Source organism: Ursus arctos, unplaced genomic scaffold (assembly GCF_023065955.2).
Source record: "Ursus arctos isolate Adak ecotype North America unplaced genomic scaffold, UrsArc2.0 scaffold_13, whole genome shotgun sequence".
In the NCBI taxonomy this organism is placed as follows: Eukaryota; Metazoa; Chordata; class Mammalia; order Carnivora; family Ursidae; genus Ursus; species Ursus arctos.
The window spans coordinates 53,952,013-53,971,401 of NW_026622797.1; positions in this window are offsets into that span (position 1 = coordinate 53,952,013).

The following is a 19,389-nucleotide window of genomic DNA, read 5'->3' on the forward strand; positions in this document are numbered from 1 at the left end:
AGTCAGATACTGTATGATCTCACTTATATGTGGAATCTAAAACAAAGAAACAAAGAAACAAACAAATAAAAAAATAGAAAAAGAGATCAGACTTGTGGTTACCAGAGGCAGAGGGTGGGGGGAAGGAGGGCTGGAGGAAGATAGTCAAAATGTATAAACTTCCACTTATAAGACAAATAAGTAGTAGGTGTGTAGTGTACAACATGATGACTATAATTAGTGTGATATTTAGGGAAGTTCTTAAGAGAGTAAATCCTATGAGTTCTTATCACAAGGAGAATTTTTTCCCTTTTCTTCTTTCTTTTCCTTTTATTGTATCTAAATGAGAAGATGGATCTTAGCAGAACCTGCTGAGGTAATTATGTCACAATATATATAAATCAAGCTGTCATGCTGCATGTCTTAAACTTACACAGTGATATATGTCAATTATTATTCAATGCAACTGGGGAGAAAAGGATACATTAAAAAAAGTGTAGGCTTGAAATTGCATTGAATCTGGCAAAGGAAGCCTTAAAATTGAAATTAGATTTCTTTGTTTGTAGATGAAGTATATCAGGAGTGGTTTACAGGAAAAGTGTGTTTTTCCACTGTTTCCCATAAAGCAGATTTTAAATGGCGGTGGGGAGGATCAGTGTTGTTATGGCCAAGTTCTATTTTAGGTATTCCTACTTGGCATTCAGTGGTGCCACAGCAGAGAGTCTGGCCTTAAATCTGTGGCTATTCCCGGAATGGAAGCCTATTTAAAAAAACTGCTGATGATGAAAGGTTGACATATGTATTGATTTTTATGTAGGCCAATGCTGTGGAAAGGTTAAAACAAAGGGGTGGAAATAGGGAAATTCTCTTAGCCTTTCCTCCTTTGGATTGGACTGGTTCGCCCCATGGTGAGGCCATGGGGCAAGGGAGTAATGCTTTCCAAGGTCTATTAAATGTATTTTTTATCTTCATATTTGGAAGTTCTCTGTAGTCCAGAGCTGCCTCTTTGAATTTGCAAAACCTAATATCACTGTAGTTGCTGTGCTCAAGAAGACCTACTGTGTAGCGCCTTACAGCTAATAGCCAGTGGCAGTACTCTATAGGGGCTGTCTGTTTTGATTAGTATTATATTTATTTGGGGATGATAGGAGCAACCTTGTACAGTATTCTGGAGAAATTCCTTAGCTTTTCAAAGTGTTATTCATTTAGATATAATAAAACTCCTCTTCGGTTCAGCTAAATAAATGAGTTTATATTAGAAAAATGATGGTATTTAATCCAAAAGTAATTAAATTTGAATTACAAACTCTAAATGATCTTAATTGATTTAATTTTCTTTGCTGGTGTTAGTTGGGAGTTTATCACATTTTATTTGTGTCTGTGAGTGGTGCAGTCAAGCTGAGAACTTCAGGGGGCTACCAGAAAAGAGTGGCTAAAGTAGAGATTGGCCGTAATACTTCCAATTGGTGGGGGACTGGGGATGTGTTTCTCTTCTTCAGGTGGAGAGGGTGCGGTAGCCCTTGGTTACCTGAGCTTAAGGATGCTCCAGACTAACCCCAGGAAAGAAAATCATCAAGTTCTGACTGGTTGAGCAAACAATTAAAATTATAGGTGACAGACACTTTGTTAGGGGTAATTAATATCCCATGTCGTGTTTTATGGATTTATATTCAGAATGAAAAATAATTTAATGGCTGTTATTATTGTCCTTTAACTTTTAAGCCACCTTTGTAGGTAGCCTCATTCCATGCCCAACCTTAAGTGTCTCTTCTGCTCAAGAGGGCATGGGGAGACAGAATTTTACTATATAAGCAGTGTTGGGTAAAAGTACAAGATCTTCAAAGGGAGGTGGGACACAGTTTATAGGTTAGTTATCTATTGCTTTGTAACACATAACTCCCCAAACTTAGCAGCCTAAAATAACAAACATCTATTATCTCAAAGTTTCTGTGGGTCCGGAATCCAGACATGGCTTGGCTGGAAGCCTCTGCCTCAGTTTCTCTCTCAAAGCTGCAATTAAAGTGCTGGCTGGGAATGCAGTATCTAGTGAAGGCTCATCTGTGAGAGAATCTTCTTTCCAACTCACTTATGTGGTTGTTGGCAGGATTCAGTCGTTCTTCGGTTTCTTGCCCCATGGGCTCCTCCATGGCAGCTCACAGCATGGCATCTGACTTGTCTCAGAGTGAGTGAGTAAGAAGGAAGCCATGGTCTCTTTGCAACTTCATCTCAGAAGTGACATCTCATCACTTTTCCTGAATTCTGTTTACAGAAGTGAATGTCAAGGTCTAACCCACACTCAGGACGGAGGACTATAGAGGGCATGAATACCAGGAGGCAGGGGCCATTGAGGATCATTGAGAGGCTGACCCAACAGCATCCTACAGTTTTTCCTATTTCAAAAGAAAATTGAACCACTATTTGTTTATGTAAGTTATGTATGTAGAAGTCACTGATTAGTGAAAAAAACTGCCATATCTGTAGTAGGGTTATTATTGGGGAAAATGTGGCTAAATCTGGTGGAGCGTGCTCTAATGATTGTGTTTCAAATCCTATCCCTTCAGTTTTCGGTCACTTTCAGGAAGCATTTTTCCCTTGTTTCCTTCTTTACCAAGGTCGACGACCTGCTCGTTAGTCCAAATCCTGTGTTCCTAACCCATTGTATCCTTCCTTCATATGAAATAGAATTTATTCTCTGTTCTTTTTTTTCTTTTTACATAGCTCTACAACGTGATTGGATTAAAAATCTGAGAAATTAATTCAGAAAGAGATTTTAGTAAATTACTATTCTTTTAATGCCTTAACCTGTCCAGGTCATAATTGTAATTCCCTATGGATTCCTCATTAAGTCCTTAAATGTTGCCTTCTCAGAACTGTGTTTCTTGATCATTTTCCTTAAGTAGTTCCTGCAACCCCTGCTGGTTTTTCTCCATATCCTCCAGGTAATTATCTTTCTGGCACTTCCCATTACCTGAGAGAGTCTGCCTCATTTCTGTGTTTGTTTATTGTCTCTCTCCCCTTCCTAAAACTTAAGCTCAATGAAGGTAGGGATATTATCTCCTTTGTTTACTGTTATATCTCAGTACTTAGAACAGTACCTAGTCCCTAGTAAGGACTCAAGAAATATTTATTGAATGAATGAATATAGGATTTCAGGAACCAAAACCAGAAAAGGGAGAACTGTTTTTGGTCAGGGAAGCCTTTGGGTATTCCTTCCACCATACCTGTTTCCTTCAGCTGTGTGCTAAATTTGACTCAGTTCTAGAGTAGACTGTAACGTGACCAGCTGACTTTACTACACCTTTGAGTCTGAGAAATTCAGCTGTAACATGGTACTAGTAATAGTTGCTAAGTGCTTAGAATGTCTTCTAGCTTTAAAATCTATGAATCTATGTTTCTTTTTTTTGACCAATGAAGAAAATGTAAGGCTTTGGCAGAAGAAGCACTCAACCTTTGTAATCCAAGTGTCTTCTGATTTTTATAGTGATGGCTTCTGCTGTCAGGTATGATGGCTGTGTTCTGGGGACCCTTGAATAACTGTGGGATGGCCTAGAAAATGGCAGAGAATACAAGCAAATCATAAGAAACCACATTCCAATACATCTGGAGAAGACAATTACTTAAGGTTGATATTAAAAAAAAAATCATTGAGGATGGTTTGTCCTGAATAGAATGACAGTTTAAATTAAAAATAAAAAAAGTCTTATTCTTTCCTTGCTGTGGTTTCATTTTCACCCAGTGTGGAGTGTGACTTGATAGTTGTGTATTGTGGTTTAATACAGCTCATCATCATGTTTCTTTTCCATTGCAGCAAACTGGGTTGAAAGCTTGAGGGATTTCTTCTGCAATAATTCCCCAGATCTCATTCCTGGTCAGCACCGTGCAGCTCATTTCCATTAAGCAGATAGTCCTCCTTTTTCTTCTTTGCTTCCAGACTCATAATTCTGTGCTTATCTGCACTGAACTTCATTTGCATTTATTAGCTGGGTAGGTACTTGAAATATCTAAAACCCTTTTATCTGCCTCCTTTGTTTCTCATTATTTGCTGTCTCTTCCAATTTAATATTAACTGCAAACTTGAAATGTTTCTTCTGAAACTGTTGTTCAGATTCTTTGCATACCAATGTAGGGCCTGGAACTGATGTCTGCTGGCATCCTAGTCTATAATGTGGTTCTGCCTTGAAAAGCTGTACTTCTCACATTTTATTTTTCTTACTTGATTGACTGAGGTATTGACTGTTTATATAGATTAATTCATTTGTTTTTTTGTTGAACATTTTGAACCATTGAGACTTTTTACTATGGTAGATGGTGCGCTAAGGAACACAACAGTGAACAAGACAAGGGCTGCTTGCGCTCATGGAGTGCATAACCTGTCTTATGTAGAGAAATATATATGTATATTCCATATCATTTTGCCCTCCACCCAACCCCTCCAATTTTCCTGAACTGTACTTTTTAAGGCTTTGGGCCTTTATTGAATAATACTATACAGATGATATTATGAAACTCAGAATTATTCTAAAGGCATTGTTTACTCTCTTTCATATTTTTTTTTTTCATAAAAACCCATGGGAGAAATTCCTTTCAGATTTCAACATCAGGAATGTTTCTCCTGAACCACTGGTTTGTTTTTATCTTCCACTCTGATTCAAGAGTAGATTCACCTCTCTGTGTTGGCTGCCAAGTAACTTGTAGGCAAATTTGTAATCCACTTTCAGAAAATGCACCAACTCTTACAGAAGGGCTTTAAATTTAAACTCACTAGGGATTTTAGCCTACTTCTCTTCGGCTTTCATAGTCCTGTCCACTTCACAATCTCCATTTTTCACCACTTAGGAGTTTTTCATTAGCTTGTAAGAAAACTGAAGTCTTACTTGCTTTTAAGTATTTCTCCAAACTGCCCAAGACCTTTTCTGTAACATGACAGATTATACGTAAATACATTATTTATGTGAGCTTGGATGGTGATTCTGTTCTAGTCTGAGACATAGGTTCCGATCTCTTAACCTTTTTTAAACTGGTGCTCTAGGATGAGTCTAGACTAGAATAAGTCACTTAACTAAGTTCTCTGGTTCTCATTTGTGAGTTAAAAGGACTTGATTAGATTTGCAAAGTCATTCTCAGCACTGCAGTTTTATATTTGCACAAACAGATTTGTAATGTTACTGTCAACATGCCTGTTTTTCACATTAGGACTTAGTTGGCTTTCTAGTATAATTTTCCTTGTCAAGTGCCTCTTGGATACTGTCTGGATCTGGGTTACAGAGCTGATAAACTCAACTCAGGAATCTCAGAGTCTAGTAAATAAGACTGAACAGCAACCAGCAGCAAGGGTTCTCCATGAACCAGCTAAAGGACAGGTAAGGGCAGGCTGTGAGGGGCCTAACAGACTTCAGGAGCTGTCAAAGATGTGGAAAGGGGAGGGCATGAGCAGCATTTAGAAGGGCAGGAAGGGTTAGCTAGGAGGGCACCTTTGACTCCTGGAAACTGCATTAGCCTGCATACTAAGACACAAATGACTAGTTTCTCTTCAGGGCGGCAGTACTAAATTTGTGCTTTTGGGGAATGGAGGGCTAGAAGGTTAGACTGGAGAATTAGCAAAGACCGGATGTTGAAGGGCTGTGCCTGCTCTGCTGAACCACTTGGATTGCATTCTAAAGATCATGGTGATCTACTGAGGGATTTTAAATGAGGTGGGCAGGTGTGAACAGATCTGAAATTTTGAAAGAGATCCCTATAATGCAAGTATGGATGATAGGTTCTAGAGGTTAGCTAAAAATTGGGGCAATTTTTCTTCCAACCTCTAGGAGAGTGCAGGTGTTAAGGGCAGGAATTCCCTAGATTTCTGATTTGAATGAATCTGTAAAGAGTGTCAGTGTCATTCACCATAAAAGAAAATGCAGAGGAGCAGGCTTACAAGACGAAATGAAGCCTTTGTTGTAGACAGGTTGAGTTTGAAGGGCTGTTGGGCTCCAACTACAACTCTGTACTGCCGTGAGCTTAGGAGAGAGTTCTGGAAAGGCCATGTACAGCTGGCGTTGTTCTATTTGTCAGTGACATAGGTGAAGATGGAAGCTTGGGAACATATTGGGGTCCAGCAAAGGAAGAGGGGTCTGTGAAAGAGGCTAAGAAGTAGAGGAAACAGAGAGAGATGGTATCACGTCAGGAAAACTGGTGCCACCACATGCTAGCAGGGTCATTGATGGCAATCTACTTATCGTCTCTGCACTTCATCTGTTTTTCTCTGTAAAATGGGGATAATATTACTTACAAAGCTTCTCTCGTGTATTAATCAAGATTGCATTTATCAAGCACTTAATCTGCTGTGTAGCTCATGTCAAGGGCTCAGGAAATGGTGGCTGCTGTTATTACTTCAAAGCAGAAAGTCACAAAAGGGTTTTAAGAGAGAGTAGCCACTGCTTTTAAATGCTACAGTGAATTCAGTTAGTAAGGGGCACAACATAGCATCTGGGATATAAGCAGAGTAGAGTCCAAGAGTTTTGAAAACTATGAAAACAGCAGGAAAAAATTTTCCTCAGTCTTGCATCTGCTATTAATTTTACATTACAGAGAATAAGTACTTTGGTATCAGTTTTCTTCAAAATCAATCACAGTGAATTTTGTGAATTATGAATGCCAATACAAATGAAATGAAATGTCGATCATTTATAATTACTTGAAAATAAAATTGCATTCAAAATATTTTAAGGTAGTCTTATGTAGAGTATTAAAACCTGCTGTACATCAATGATAAATGAGAGGATTTGGCTAACGACAAAGACAAATATAGTTCGAGATTTAAGTTTTCCTTTGTTATAGCACTCTTTCCCCATCTCCACTTCATGGTATCATTTTACAGAAGCAAGGAGGTTCAGGAACCCCAAAATCAAAAGACGTATTCATAGTTCAGTGACCATTTTCCTCTTGATAAAGCCCTTGACATTGGACAATTTCCCTTACCTCCTAATCCTAAATTTTCTCATCTGTGAAATCTGAAGTTTGCATTTTGGATTTGTATATAAAATCTCCCAGTTTTAAACTCATGGCAGCTCGTTACCAAAAATTCACTGTGGGCCAAACAAATCATGTTTATGGGCAGAATTTGGTTTCCAGCTCACTAATTTGCAACTTCTGGTTCACACAGATTTTCAATATAATTCTGAGATTTTAGTTAGAAGAGGTGTAGAGAGCTCTCACTGTGTGCTTAGCCCACAAAACTGTACCAGGCATCCTAATGGGAGTGGGCTGGAAGGCATGCTAAAGATAGTTTCAGGGAAACTTTTGGTCTTGAAGGGGGTTATAATCTTCTCGGAAAGAGTATTTACCAGTAAGAAATAGAATACAGAGTTCTGAAAGAGTGCAGTTTAACGGGGTTGAGAGATTAGTTAATCCAACTTTCCCTCTTTTATAGGGGAGAAATCTGAATTCCAGAAAGATCCAAATTCATAGGACTAGTGACTAGCAGAGCCAGCTCTTGAACCAGGTTTTCTGAGTCCTGGTCAAGGTCCCTTTCCAGTCCTCCATGTTGCATTCCACAGAGAGTATATCTTCCTGTGATAACCATACTGTTGAAGTTCAGAGGGAGAGAACGGTTAGGGCAGAAGCCTTCATCAAGGACACATGACAAGAGTCAAGTCCTGGAGGATGAAAGAGGGGTAACCATTCATTTGACTTGAGGGGAAAACAGAATAAAAGCAAAACCAAAACCAAATCAAGAGTTAAGAGTAAGGATGCTACATTAGGTTGTATCATTTGGGATCCAGTCAGATAGCAGAATCCATACCACTTATTTAGCAGGGAGAATTTCCTGTAAAGAATTAGTGACCAGGAGTTGGAGAACTGAAAAGGCAAAACGGTGTGAAGAGGTGTCATGAGAGGTGGTGACTGTAGAAAACCACAATTATCTCTAGGGTTGGTGGGACAAAGAGAAGAAGTTGGGATTATTAGAATTTAGACATTTGGAAGAGTGATCCCAAGAAGGTAGGACTCAAACCACAGAAGAGAACTGGTGCTGGTATCTGTGAAGGGCATGCTAAAGTTGGTGCTGGAAGTCTGGGGAAAAAAAAAAACCAAACTGCCACTGCAACTAGAACCAAACTAACTGCTCCTTTCAGGGCAAAGAACTCTTCCATATGCTGACCCAAGCAGGGAAAAAATAGGAAAGAGCAAGATCCCTTTCCTTTCTCAGTCCTTTCCCCAAAAGCCACTTATTGGAAGAGCCCACCTGGCAAAAAACAGAGATACGATTTGTAGAGCCCAGTGCCAGCACCACAAAGCCAAGTTGAGAAGTCTGTGTGTGAAGCTGAGAGACAAAAGCTACTTTGAAAGCAGCACAGTGGGCACATTGGGGCAGCAGTGAGGAAGTTGACTGGAGTGAAATTCTCATATTGGGTGTGGTAGGAGGTCAGGCTTGTAGAGGTTGGCTGGGACAGGTGACAGACCACTCTGAATGTTGAGAAGAGCTGTTTAGATTTGAATTTCATAAGGGACTTATAGACTAGGAGGAAAGGTGGGATTCTGAGTCATGTTGTGTCTGTCATTCAGTTGTGTTCTCTTAACAAAACCATTTTTCTGTTTAGGTGAAAGGATGGATTATATGGATGTTGGTTTTAAGGCAGTGGATCTTTCTCAGGAGCCAATAGAAAATAGTAACAAGTCAAGTCTTAAGGCATGGGAGGAAGGCTTTGGTCAGAAGGCTTTAGCAGAGAGTCAAGGCTGTAACTCATGAGGTATACTTTAATGTCAAGCTCTTGTCATTCTATACATTGACATGTACAGTTTTCCTCTCTAGTCTATTGGGTTCTAAACGGAAAAACTATATCACATTCATCTTTGTGCATGCTGAGCTCAGATTGTCTGAAACACAGTGAGTCCTAAATAAATTTTAAATAGCTCTACTTACATTATGTTTGTAAAACAAAATATTCACCATAGAGGGCATGCTGTGCATCTATCTAGTTAAGAATGAGCTTCGTATAGCTAATGTATTTTTATCATTGGTAGCATAAATGGATTGGATACAGTGCCTTATACAATTGACCCTTGAAAAACACAGGTTTGAACTGCATGGGTCCACTTATGCACAGATTTTTTTTCAATAAATATAATACTGTAAATGTATTTTCTCTTATGATTTTCTTAACATTTTCTTTTCTCTAGCTTACTTTATTATAAGAATAAGATATCTGTTGCATATAACATACAAAATATGTGTTGATTGACTGTTTATATTGTCAGTAAGTCTTCTGGTCAACAGTAGGCTATTAGTAGTTAACTTTTTGGGGATTCAAAAGTTATACATGGATTTTTGACTGTCCAGGGCTCAGTTACCCCTAACCCATGCATTGTTCAAAGATCAGCTGTACTATCAAATGTTTCAGGCTTCACAAAAGATTTGTATTAGTTAGCTTTTGCCAGTGATTTTTCTGTGTAACAATCCTCAAATCTCAGTAGTTTATGAAATAAATAAAGGTTTATTTTTCTGCATATGTTATATGTCAGTGGTGGTGGGTTGATGATGGTGGCTTTGCTTATGCTTCAGCTCTGATCCAGATTGGTGGTTAGATTTTGGTCTGCTCTATACACTGTCTTAATTCCAGGGTCTAAAATAAAAGAAAATCCTTTTGTGGAACAAACCCATTCTCATGACACTAGGGAACAGTCAAAATGAGCTATTCAAACCATAAAATCACACTGAAAAATTTATCTCAGGATGAGCTTGTATTCCATTTGCCAAAGTAAGTAATGCCGTTTCATAGAACAGGAAATTTATATTCCTCTCACTGGGGATAAGAAGGAATGAATGTTTGTTGTTAAGAATACAAATCTATCAGAGTCCTTGTGATGGTTAATTTGATGTGCCAACTTGGCTAGTCAGTGCTACCCAATTGGTCAAACACTAGTCTATATGTTATTGTGAAGGTCTTTTGTAAATTATAAATTATAAATTATAAATTATAAGAGTAAATCTTATAATCCATTGATTTTATGTGAAAGAGAGTACCCTCCATAATATGAGTGGGATGCATCCAATCAATCAAAAACTTTAAGAATAAAAAATAAGGTTTTTTTGGAGGAGAGGGAATTTTATCTCAAGATCATAACATAGAAATCCTATTTGATTTTCCTGCTTGCTGATCTGCCCTTTGAATTTTGAACTTGCCAGCCCCTACAATTGAGGCCAAGTGACCTCTTAAAATAAGTGAGCCAATTCCTTTAAATCTTTCTCCTCTTCTTCTTTAGATAGACAGTTATAGATAGATATATAGATAGACCTTTGGTTTTGTTTCTCTGGAGATCTCTGACTGGTACAGTCCTATTACTCTTGTTATGCTGTTTTCTTGTTTGTTACCTCACCTAGCATAAAGGAGAGGTATAGTATACAAGAATATTTCTTTTGCACATTAGGGCTTACCTTTAGAGAGTGCAATTTTAGTTGTTAATAGAGTCAGGGACAGAGGAAATAGGCCAGATCCTGAACCAGGATCTATCTCAATTAGCAAGTGAGTGAGTTGGGTGAAAATATAGGTTCAGAGTTGCAGTCTGCTGGCAGGAACACTTTATAAAGCCTAAAAAAACCCCAATGTTTGAACTTGTGAATAATAGTCTGATTATAACAGTTGGCTTCTATAAAACCAAACTCAGATTTAATGAAGTAATTTGGGGTTCTACCTTGTTCTTCTCTTCTTGGTAACTGACACAATGTCTGTGAGTGGGCTTTTTGTTTATATGTCCATTAATTTATAATAAATTAATATTCATTGAGCATTATTATGTGCAAGACACTGTCCCAAGGCTGGAGACAATTAAGACATAAAAGATTCACAGCCCCTTCCCTCATGGAGTTTACATTCTAGTAGGAGAGTTAAATGTGAGATAACTTATAGACACCATTAATTATTTAGTGATGAAAGTGACAAGGGACTGATCAAAGAAGTAGAGAGTGCCATGAGATCCTCGTAGGAGAGCCTGACCTAGCTTGTGGAAAGTGATGAAGGAGCTGAGCTCTGAAGCAAGAATGGGGCTGGTGGGGCAGGAGAGGTGTTTCAAGAAGAGAAAATATATGTGAAGTACCTGAGACAAGAACTAGATGGACTTATTTTGAGGCCTCAAAAGAAGACAGGTACAGCTGGAGCTTAGAAAGCCAGGATGAAGTTATGAGGTTGCGGGGCGGACAGGAGCTTTGTCACACTCTGTAGGCCCAGTAGGGACTGTTGTCTGTTTCCTATGGTAACTGGAAGGCTATTGCAGGGTGTTAGGCAGAGGTGTGAAGTGTTTGTTGAAGGAATGAAGGGCCTATGAATTACTGATATGGTAATTGTACTAAACAATACAGTGGAATTTTTGATGATTCTATATGATTGTCTTAATTTTAGAGAATATTTTCTTCCCTGGTAGAATGTGTGTGTGTGTGTGTGTGTGTCTGTGTGTCTGTGTGTGTGTGTGTGTGTGTCTGTGTGTGTGAGAGAGAGAGATAGAGAGAGAGAGAGAGAATTCTTTGTTGTTTTTGGCCCATTTGTTATAAGTAGAAAGTCTTATATGAACAAAAAACAGAGGTCAAATTTATGATTTATAAAAAATGAAGAACAGTACCACTAACCACAAATAAGGACCATTTATTAAAGAAATACAATTTAAAATTCTTAGAAAAGTATGGCAAGTGAAAGAAGAATTTTTTTCCAAAGTAACGATACAGATTTAATTATTGAAAGTTATAAGGATTCCTAAAAAATTTCTCCAAGGCTGCCACTTTATTCTAAATATTATAAGCCATCATAGTATCTGCACACTATTCATAAAGGATGGTTGAATCATATATAGTCATAGCTAATCAAAAACCATTACAAATGTATTTACTCTCTTTAAACACTTTCATATTTCATTATAAATGGCCGGTTGAACACTTCCACATCCATTACTGTATTATATTTCCATTCAATTTACTATTAAGATTTCTTGAACAGCTACAATGTAATAGTAGCTATTGTGCATTATAAATATTTCATCACCTCTCCATGGTAATCCATTTCTCATTTGCTTGCCAAAACTTATGAAGTGCTTATTAAACATTGATATATAATATTACAGCACATGATATGAAATATTGTTGTCTTGCAAATCAGCTTATTGGTAAACCTTGAAGTTGGCAATACTTTAATCTGCATTATCCAGTCTTTATACTTCATTATAAGCAATGAATATTGCTATGTCATTGGATTGGGGGAAAATGGATCATTTCCAGGGAAATCTTTACCAACTTAAACAATTTTCTTGTTTTACGGAGTTAATTAGGTGTTTGTCTGTTAGTCTGTGAGGGAGGGCAAGTTGGAGTAACAGTGCTCTTTTCCATCTAGAAACTTCTCAGACTCATAAGGAAGCTTCAGACCCACTGTGCCCAACTTTCCTTTTACATTTCTTTATTTTGAATCTCTCTTTTGTCAAATTAGTCATTATATCGTTCAGTATTTCCAAAGTCAGTGTCTTGGGTCTTTGTGCTATGAGTTGAGATGGACATTTATTTGTAGCAATTAAAAATACTGGACAAGAAAAAATTCTTCTAGGTTATAGTTTAATGGAATCAAAGAATGTTAGAATTTGAAAGAAAAGTTTAGGAATCCTTTAATCTGGTGATAGTAAATTCATGCCTATATGCCCCCACGTTCTCCTTCCATGGCAAACAACACTAATTGAACACAACACTCTTCCTGCTGAACCTGGATTCAGTCTGGTCCTCCATTTATTTATTTATTTATTTATTTATTTATTTATTTATTTATTTTAATTTTAATTTTAACTTTATTTTTTAAAATTAAAAAAACTTTCTATTTATTTATTTTAATAGTAATATTTTTATTATATTATGTTAGTCATCATACAGTACATCCCTAGTTTTTGATGTAAAGTTCCATAATTTATTACTTACATATAACACCCAGCTCACCATGCAATACGTGCCCTCCTTAATTCCCATCACCAGCCTATCCCATCACCCCCCCGAAGCCCTCAGTTTGTTTCCCAGAGTCCATAGTCTCTCGTGGTTCATTCCCCCTTCTGTTTACCCCCCTTTTCTTCCCTTTCTTCTCCTATCGATCTTCCTACTTCTTATGTTCCATAAATGAGTGAAACCATATGATAATTGTCTTTCTCTGCTTGACTTATTTCACTTAGCATTATCTCCTCCAGTTGTGTCCATGTTGCAGCAAATGTTGAGAAATCATTCTTTTTGATGGCTAATATTCCATTGTATATACGGACCACATCTTCTTAATCTAGTCATCTGTTGAAGGGCATCTTGGCTCCTTCCACGATTTAGTTATTGTGGACAATGCTGCTATGAACATTGGGGTGCATATGACCCTTCTCTTCACTACGTCTGTATCTTTGGGGTAAATACCCAGTAGTGCAATTGCTGGATCATAGGGTAGCTCAATTTTTAACTTTTTAAGGGACCTCCACACTGTTTTCCAGAGTGGCTATACCAACTTGGATTCCCACCAACAATGTAAGAGGGATCCCCTTTCTCCACATCCTCTCCAACAATTGTTGTTTCCTGCCTTGTCAATTTTTGCCATTCTAACTGGCGTAAGGTGTGGTTTTGATTTGAATTTCCTGATGGCTAATGATCTTGAACATTTTTTCCTGTGTCTGTTAGCCATTTGTATGTCTTCATTAGAAAAGTTTCTGTTCATATCTTCTGCCCATTTTTTGATTTATTTGTTTCTTGTGTATTGAATTTGAGAAGTTCCTTGTAGATCTTGGATACCAGTAGTGTCATTTGCAAATATCTTCTCCCATTCCGTGGGCTGCCTCTTAGTTTTTTTGACTGTTTCCTTGGCTGTGTAGAAGCTTTTTATCTTGATGAAGTCCCACAAGTTCATTTTTTCTTTTGTTTCTCTTGCCTTTGGAGATGTGTCATGAAAAAAGTTGCTGTGGCCAATGTCATAGAGGTTGCTGCCTATGTTCTCCTCTAGGATTTTGGTGAATTCCTGTCTCACATCGAGGTCTTTCATCCATTTGGAGTTTATCTTTGTGTGTGGTGTGAGAGAGTGGTCAAGTTTCATTCTTTTGCATGTAGCTGTCCAATTTTCCCAGCACCATTTACTGAAGAGACTGTCTTTTTTCCACCGGATGTTTTTTTCCTGCTTTATCAAAGATTAGTTGCCCAAAGAGCCGAGGGTCCATTTCTGGGTTCTCTATTCTGTTCCATTGGTCTATGTGTCTGTTTTTGTGCCAGTACCATGCTGTCTTTGTGATCACAGCTTTGTAGTATAGCTTGAAATCTGGCAACGTGATACCCCCAGCTTTGTTTTTCCTTTTCAACAATTCCTTGGTGATTCGGGGCCTTTTCTGGTTCCACACAAATTTAAGGGCTGTTTGTTCCAGTTCTTTGAAAAATGTCATTGGTATTTTGATCAGGATAGCATTGAAAGTGTAGATTGCTCTGGGTAGCATAGACATTTTAACTATGTTAATTCTTCCAATCCATGAGCATGGAATATTTTTCCATTTTTTTGTGTCTTCTTCAATGTCTTTCAAGAGTGATTTGTAGTTTCTAGAATATAGATCCTTTACGTCTCTGGTTAAGTTAATTCCGAGATAATGTAGGATTTTTGGTGCTATTGTAAATGGAATGGATTCCCTAATTTCTCTTTCTTCAGTCTCATTGTTTGTGTATAGAAATGCAACTGATTTCTGAGCATTGATTTTGTATCCCGCCACATTACTGAATTGCTCTATAACTTCTAGTAGTTTGGGGGTGGATTCGTTTGGGTTTTCCATATAGAGTATCATGTCATCTGCGAAGAGAGACAGTTTGACTTCTTTGCCGATTTGGATACCTTTTATCCCTTTTTGTTGTCTGATCCTCCAGGCTGCTCCTGCTAGATTATTATTTATGGGGCTTCAGGTGATATCTATTTACTGTCCCTGATCTTGTCTAACCATTCATTTTAGAGAGAAAGTAATAAAAGCTTTTGGAAGGGAAATGATTTGGCAGAAGTCACTCTTCTGATTAGGGTCTTCAAGCCCAGGTCTTGTGAATCCAAAACTAACATTTGTCCTATCATCCCCAATATAACTTTTCTTTGCCTATACTTTCATTTTCACTTTCCAGAGGCCCTTCCAAATGATGATCTTTATTTTCTCATGCAATTTCAGTGATGGAAATTATTTTTAGTTTTCTGAATTAGTTATTTGAATTGTGTTGTCATTTTTTCTTCTTTTCTTCTTCTTAGCTTTGATGCTTTCCAGAGGAAGCTATAAATGAAGTATGGATATTCCTCAATACACGTGGTAGAAAACATTTTTATGTATTTTTTTTTTAAAGATTTTATTTATTCATTCGACAGAGATAGAGACAGCCAGTGAGAGAGGTAACACAAGCAGGGGGAGTAGGAGAGGAAGAAGCAGGCTCATAGCAGAGGAGCCTGATGTGGGGCTCAATCCCACAACTCCAGGATCACGCCCCGAGCCGAAGGCAGACGCTCAACCGCTGTGCCACCCAGGCGCCCCGAAAACATTTTTATGTATTACCAGATATACCTGATGCATGTATACCTAATATAAAATTAAGTAAAATGTCAATTTTATGTTACTGATTTTCACAGTAGAACCACTTATTTTGATTCCCAATTCAAATTAATTTTCTAATGAGCAATGGAATAAAGGCTTTTCTAATTAGTGAAAAATTTTCAGAAAAGACAAGCATGACTGTCTTGTTTATTTGTAAAAAAAGAGATGACAGGACTTATATAATTCCCTGAGAAAAATCTGAGACTGTAGGGAGGAGGATGTTAGTTTTTCTTTAGAGGAGGATAATAATGGAATCACTGATTATATTTAAATAGATGCCCAGTGTGGTACCAACTTTATGGGTCCTGAGAATTGTAATGGGTCTCCTATTAAAAGTCACATTAACCCTCCATTGACTCTAATGACTGCTGTCTTTTGGGAGTTGGATTTCTTTCTTTATTCCATATGGGACTTATTATCTTGAGGGAAAGTTAATAAGATTTCTTCCAGACCTGCTTTGCCATGAAGCCTTGTTAAATTCCAAGACTAATAGGAAATGAATTGAGGTAATAAAAGATACCTTAACAGTTAAAAAATTTTGAGGAAAAAATTGAAAAGGCAATTGGTAATAACATTAAAGAACAACCTTAAACATTAGCTACAGAACTCATAATGATACACACACACACACACACACACACACACACATATATATATATATATATAATTTGCTTGTCCTGATGATGCATGCTTATTTCCACCTTATCTGTATTAGCTTCATGATTAACTATTTGGGATAGCATTCATGGAACTAAGAAGTTGCTTGTCAGTTAGCACAAAGTGCTGGTAATTAACTTCCTAAGGCACCTCCACTGTTGGGCAAAAATAGGCTCGATAAATTTATACCATGTCATACTGTGTGACAGAAGCTCATCCATCCTCTGATTTCAAAGAAGGTATTAGAAACAGGTTGAGTTTCTTGACAAATATAACCCAGAGTTGACATTTATATAAGACCAGTTCATTTTATAACAGTGATGACTCACTTTGAGAAGGATGTATAGTAACAAACTTAGCAGGTATTTTGAGCTGACTAGGAGTGCACATTCTTGTAATTTGACATTATTTCCAGGGACTCTTGAAAAAGTAAGGTCTAAGTCGCAGGAGGCCTAGGGACTTTCAGTTGCTACTTGCAGATCCCTGGGGAGTTCAGCTGAGGGAAGGATGTCATTTCTACAATTTGTAATGTGTTGGTTGGCACAGATAGCATGATAGGAATCTGAAGAAAATGAGAAAACAGTGTTTTCTATCTTTTGAGCTAAAAAGAAAAAAGTATGATACTGCATTTTTTAAAAAGAAAATTTAACAAAAGTAAACAGCAAAATTCCACCCATATCACTTCTCAGAGTGATATATTCTTTAAAAGTAAACAATTAAGTCAAAGTTGATGTTCTTCTTTAAAAAGTAGCCTTCACTAGTCCATTTCTATGAATATTTGGGCCAAATCACTACATTTTCCTCTGAATAGAGATGGCAGGGGTTTTAAGTTGTGAAGTGTTCAGCACCAATGTGAGATGTGAACATTGAATTTGGAGTCAGATGACCTTGATTCAAGCGTTGAATCTGCCACTCAGTAGTTACATAGCTTTGGACATGTCACATAACCTTCCCCATCCTCTGTTTTTCTCATCTTTAAAATGGACTCAATAGTACTGCCTTGGCTGGTGTGTCACATGAGTCGAGATCTAGCAAAGGAATTGGTGACCAGTAAAGAATCAGAAAGTCTTGGGGAGCCTGGGTGGCCCAGTCGTTAAGTGTCTGTCTTTAGCTCCGGGCATGATTCCGGGGTTCTGGGATCGAGACCCGCATTGGGCTCCCTGCTCTGCTGGGAGCCTGCTTCTTCCTCTCCCACTCCCCCTGCTTGTGTTCCCTCTCTCGCTGGCTGTCTCTCTCTCTCTCAAATAAATAAATAAATAAAATCTTAAAAAAAAAAAGAATTAGTCTTAACTGGAAAAGGAGTTTTAGCTGAACCTTATTTTTATTTGAGGAAGTGTAGTGAATTCCTCTCTCCATTTCTTTTATTCTTATCCATGTTTGTGAGACCCATTGGACTTCTTAAAATATTGCCTTGAAGAGGGACTTAGCGACTGTGAGATCTGAGAAGCTAATTGAGCCCACTGTCTACTCCAGATGTGATTTCATACATTCCTCCTTGGTTCGCTGGTACTTCTTTGTTATTTATGACTCATTATAAACCATGTTTTAGATGGATCCACAAACATAAAAGAATCAATGGTTCAATGTCTTTGGTGAAGTGGGTAGGTTGATAATAACATTTGTAACAGTGAAAAAATTATGTAAAGGTATATTCCAGTTTTAAGGTCAGTTATCTATTGCAAGCTTGCAATCATTACAAATTACACAAGTTAGGAGAAAAAGGGAACTCCCATCTCCAAAGCCCAGCATTCTCAAATGCAGTATTTGTGACACTGGAGTTATTATGGTAGAGGTAAGGGACCTGTCCTGGCTGATCTTTACACCCTTTCATTTACTTTTATTGAGTGCACATTGATGACAGTGGCAGCAACAGTGAGCAGTCCCTGCAGCAATGTCACATGCCCCTCGTTGAGGATAGTCTAGATGCCAGGTCCAGTGCTAGGTGTTTATACGCATTTCATACTCGCTTTTCATAACAACCTCGTCAGACACTTCTTATAGATTCCCTATCTTACAGACAAGGGGGTGAAGCTTGGAGAGGTTAAATAACTCGCCAAAACACGCACTGCTGGCAAGTAGAGATGGCAGGAGATGGAGCCAGGTTGGCCTGATTCCAAAGTCCAAGCAATTCAAAGCTCTACAATCCAGTGTCACCCCCTAAATACTGTGAATGTCTTTTATTTATAGTCTAATATACTAACTTCTTGTGCAACTCACTGGAGTCTGAATCTTCTTTGTTTCATATTTATTTCCTTTTATTTTCTTTATTGGAATAACAGAAAGGGAAGAAGGAAGGAAGACAAAGAAAGGAGGGAAGAAAGAAAGATAAGCTCACTTAGGTGAAATCCATTTTCGAGGGTTTTAGTTCTTATTTCTTGACAGGATGATATACTTCTGTTTTTAAATTATCTGTTCTCCTTCTGTAACCAATTTGTTAATCATGTTTTGGTGACTGACTTTTGGGCACATTTCCCAGAAACTTTAAGGCAACCCTTAATAAACACTAATAAGTCTGCATGCAGAAGCAGCCTATTATTATTCATGGACAGTATTACGTAGAATTAAACTTTTGGAAGCTGCACCAAACACATTCAGCTAGACATGAAAGTAAGCTGAATTTCCATTTGGTTTGCTTCTTGCTGAGCCTTCAAATTATAAAGTGAAGCAAAGCCAAAAGATTAATACAATGAAAACAAAGATTGGGAAATTAAATGACACGATGCAATTTTCTGCCTCATCGGGCTGGCACCAATAATATGCAAAGGAAAGTGTGCTTAGTGTTGGTTAGCTGCTGTATAAATGCAGGACAATCAGTCTCCTTCTCAAGGGAGACTATTTACTTGAATCATATGGCCATTGACTCTTCCAATTACCAGAGGCCCCCCCTCCAACAGTTATGCTCTATCTATTTTTTTAACTTTCTGCTCTGCCATAGTATTATTATTATTAGCATTTACACAGGTACATGCTTTTATATTATCTGAAATATTTTAGTGATAGCTTCAAGGCATACATAAAAACCTGGAGCCTACTGCCACATTCATAATTAAATAATAATAATATTTTATAACATGGATCTTTATGGGTAGTTGAAGGCCATAATGGTCTATCTTTAAATCATGCCTATCAGAGAAATGTTAGCTCATGCTTGATGTCTCACATTTGGGCTTCTATTGGCATGCC